The 4,296-nt window shown below is 45.3% G+C and overlaps 1 long non-coding RNA gene across 1 annotated transcript; it reads left to right on the plus strand.

Annotated features, from left to right (window-relative positions):
* The first annotated feature begins 1,055 nt into the window (after nt 1–1,055).
* LOC119352422 lies at nt 1,056–3,301 on the plus strand. Its single transcript, XR_005170167.1, has 3 exons — nt 1,056–1,142; nt 1,473–1,533; nt 2,946–3,301. It is a non-coding gene; the product is annotated as an uncharacterized LOC119352422 (long non-coding RNA).
* Nucleotides 3,302–4,296: the final 995 nt, after the last annotated feature.

Raw genomic sequence — 4,296 nt, forward strand, 5'->3', positions numbered from 1 at the left:
CCCTCGCCGACCAAGTTTTCAAGACCGGGGTACATAAGTTATCAGGTCCGCCATGTTTGAGTTATCATGTTATTTGCACAGAAGTTACCGTGGTATGTTTCAACAACTCCACCACCCCCACCCTCGCCGACAAAGTTTTTAGGACCGGGGTACATAAGTTATCAGGTCTATGAATTTTGAGTTAAATAGCCCATTTACTTTCTTTTGTTCAAGAAAGGGATCGTAGGTCAGGTGGTGGCTAGTTGAGTTGGCTCACTAGTGGTGCAAGGATTGAATCCTCTCTTGTTCACACCAATTTTTGCGTGAAAAAATCTCGAATGAAAAAAGATCTGGAGAGGGAAAAAATAGATCGGGAGGAGAGCAAGAAAATTGGATCTGCCGAACAAAAGGATCTGGAGAGGGAAAAAATGATAAATTATGTTTGCCAGATTTGCACTATAGATGGAGGGCTGCACTATAGCAGTGGCCTACTCATGGTAATCAAGTATCTACAAAATTAGCCCACCTCCAAACATAAACATGCGGCTGGCTGAGATGGTCACCAGGTATAGTCAAAGTCTGTAGCGAGTTTGTAGGTGCGGGGTTCGATTCCTATTGCTGCTACTTTTTTGAAAAAAATGAGACAACAACCAAGGATGATGGAAGCATGCGTGCCTGTCGCTAACCACCAGTCGGCAGGTACTTAGCTTTCTCGTTCAAAATATCATCATATGTGTGCCCTGAATTTGAACACACATTTTTTCTAGTCCGTGCAGGCACACGGGTTTGATGACTAGTTTTCTATAAACTTGATCAAACATTGTAAAATTTGACTTACCACAAAGCTAATAGGTAGAAGAAGTAAAAATAAAAAAGGCAGCGGCGGCGCCAGGGGTATTCACTTGTATTCATGTGAATACCCAAGATTTGGCCCAACAAATTAGTAGATGTCTTCATTCAATGGTCCACAAGCCGACAGCCCACACAACATGCCGGCTACAGGCCTACAGGTCTACAGCCCAGCCGACCACCTCGTTACAGTGATTCGTTCGACCCCAATCCATTCCCCAACCTAACCTAGCGTGAGCGGCGGCGGCGTCGGCGGTGTGGTCAGTACTGCAAGCAGCGGCCAAGGGCCAACGGAGCCGGCGACGGGCGACCAGGTTCCATTCTCCTTGTCGATGTCTTCTCTTAGTTCTCTAATTCTCTTCCCCTAAGGCCCTAGGTCCCAGTCAGTTCCTAACTTCCTATGGCGTACAGATTAGAACGATCCAAACACTAGTTTGCTAGATTACAATTTTGGTATTTTAATGTAGTTTGCTGGAACAATCAGGTTGCTACTTGCTAGTACATCTAGTTTGCTAGAACGACCAGGTTGCTAGCAGTACTAGTTTGCTAGATTGCAATTTTGGTATTTTAATCTATCAATTTTCAGAGGGTATAACAGTTTTGATAGATTGCTGATCTAGTTTTTTTCTGACCTTGTATCATAGATGAAGAAGGGTGTTAGCATATTTGCATCGTGGGAAAGAGCTTCGAAGGCAAAGAAAACAGGTTCCACATCTACTGATCTACATCAAATCCTTTGCTGGTTTGTAATCTTTCTTAAATGCTAGAGATATTGCCGCAATGCCATTTTGTTACTATTATGCATATATGGCAGCAGTACTGGCATATGGTCATTGGCTCATTGCCGTCGGTATTGATTCTGCCAGTAGCTACTGCTAGTGTTGAAAGTGTTGTGTTGTTTGGTTCATATACTACATTTAGAACAAAAAAAAAATATTTGGATGAATATCCAGTCTTCATTTCCTGGCGCCGCCACTGAAAAAGGGTGTCTTGGAAGTTAGAGCTTTTTAAAGAGAGAGCTAGAGAGAGGCTCCTTGCGACCAAGGCACGTACCCAACCCAAGTGACAGACACTTTAGGAACATTAATTAATAACCATGCAAAATAATGGGTACGTACGGTGTCCTCTCACACATCATACACATGCATGAGTCATTACCAACTGCATTAGTTGCACTCAAATAATTACTCAAATATACAACTTCATCTCAGGACACACATCCTCGTACAATCATCGGCATAATTCTTGCGAGAGTTGAATCTAGTTTTTGTACTCTATCTTTTGTCATATTTTATGAGAGTTCCTCCATTTAAGATGTTTTATTTGTTTTATCTCATTTAATTAAACATGTATCACAAATTACCCTTTTTTAATTATTTCCGAGTGCATTTTGTCAAGCCGGTCTAACCTGTAAACACTACAGGAATTAAACCCTACACCGAGTGCCAGAAATACTCAGTAAAGGGCCTAAAACACTTGACAAAGTCTTTGTCGAGAATTGTTCTCGGCAAAGACCACCCGACGAACACCTCTCAAGCAAACAAAACTTTGCCGAGAACCAAACGCCGGGTACTCGACAAACAATACCCATCGGCAAAATAAAGCTGACTTACGGACAACAGACAGAGATGGCGGCTGCCACATGGCGCAACTTTGCCGAGAGCCGCTCTCAAACCTAACGAATAGAAAACTGGCATGTGTGATGTGTCGACCACCTGATAGGCGTGTCCCATGACCTAAGCCGAGCCTATGTGTTGCCAGATACACTCTCGGCAAAGCTAACGAATAGCAAACAACCATGTGTCGATCACCTGTCAGGCTGGTCCCACCCCCTATGTCGAGTGCCATTCTTTTCTGAGGGCGCCTCTCGGAAAAGAATGGCACTCCAGTAGTGCCACTCTTTTCCGAGCACAGTCATGTCTCTGTAAAAGTACCACTGCCATGTGGGACACATGGGCCCACAGGTCAGGTTTGAAATGTTTTAGTCAATGGTGGGATGCCGAGCAGTACCAGATAGCTCTCGGTAAAGAAAACGTGCCATATTATTCTTTTTAAAAATTCAACAAATTGAATGATTCACTGACAGGTGGCCTAAGGTCAGAATGTTTCGATGGCAGGTGGTTTGCCGAGTGGTCTTTCATGTCTCTCGGTATAGATAACAACAAGTCACGGAACCGTCAGTTGCAAACGAAGATGCCACGCGGCTAGTCTTTGCCGTGTGGAGCTCTCGGCGTCTGTTGCGTTTGCCGACTGTGCTTTGTTCACCATGATGCACTGTCGGCAACATTATCTTGTTGCCGTGAACCCGTGGTTTTTCGAGAGTTGCTCTTGGCATATATGTGTTTGCCGAGTGCCCGTGGTTTGGCGCTCGGTGAAGAGCCAGACACACGGAGTATAAGGAAATTCCAATAGTGAAGGGTATATGTCGTGTGCCATGTTAATTGGTTTTTGTCAGCAGTTGGTTTCTGCTCAACGCTCGTGCGTGGTTTGCAAGCATTCTTCGTGCTTCACTTTAGCTCTACACGCGTCCGGTCCCGACCGATGTGTGACATCGAGGATATGTTGGGACCGTTTGGTCAACCAATGAACCCTGGGGTTCAGCTGGACAGGCCTCATCAAATTTTGTTTTCTCCGTTTCACGGCGTTTCCTATGGCAATCCTACTGAATTCGGTGTGCGTGTGTGCGCATTGCTATCGATAAGAATGTTGTCTTTCACTCAAAGAATATTCTGCCCTTATGAGACACAGGTGTCAAGCCCAAGGTTCGACCGCTAATGGACGGTGGGTATAACCATTCTCCTAACTATTCAAACTATAGGGTGGTTCTAGGGTGTGTTGTATTTTCGGCCCATCGCAGAATCAATTAACCAAGCTATGTACTTCCTTCGTTCCGATTTACTCGTCGTTATTTGAACTAAAACCACAACGAGTAAATCGGAACGAAGGGAATACGTGCATGCGAACCAATCATGGCCAAGATAAATCTATGCACGTGCTTCGCGCAGGGTTGCATCCACAAGTAGTGGGATGTCGTTGGCTTCTCTTCTTCAGGCTTTTGTTCGATACAATTACTGAACTCATCCACAAGTAGTGAGATGGCACTTGAAAACTTGTACAGATATCTATCAGTTGGATAGTTCAGGCTATGGAAGAAGACATGAAGCCATTTCTCTTATCAATACAGGAAAATGAGCTATTAGTAGAAACTACCTGATCTCACCAGAAGCCTTGGTGCCGACCGTTTGTTGTCGTAGTCCATGTCATGGCCGGCGTCGTCGCCATGGGCACCAGAGAATTGCGTCTATTAGAGCATCTCCAGCCGCGCCATCAACAAGCCCCCCAGGCGACTTTTTACGCACAATCGCCGAAAAAACGCCCCAGTCGCATCTCCAGGACGCCGAAATCTGCCGGCTCGGCCTGTTTTTGGGCTGGGCGATCGCAGGCCGAACCCGGCGCACTGCGCGCGGG

Source organism: Triticum dicoccoides, chromosome 2A, assembly GCF_002162155.2.
Source record: "Triticum dicoccoides isolate Atlit2015 ecotype Zavitan chromosome 2A, WEW_v2.0, whole genome shotgun sequence".
Lineage (NCBI taxonomy): Eukaryota > Viridiplantae > Streptophyta > Magnoliopsida > Poales > Poaceae > Triticum > Triticum dicoccoides.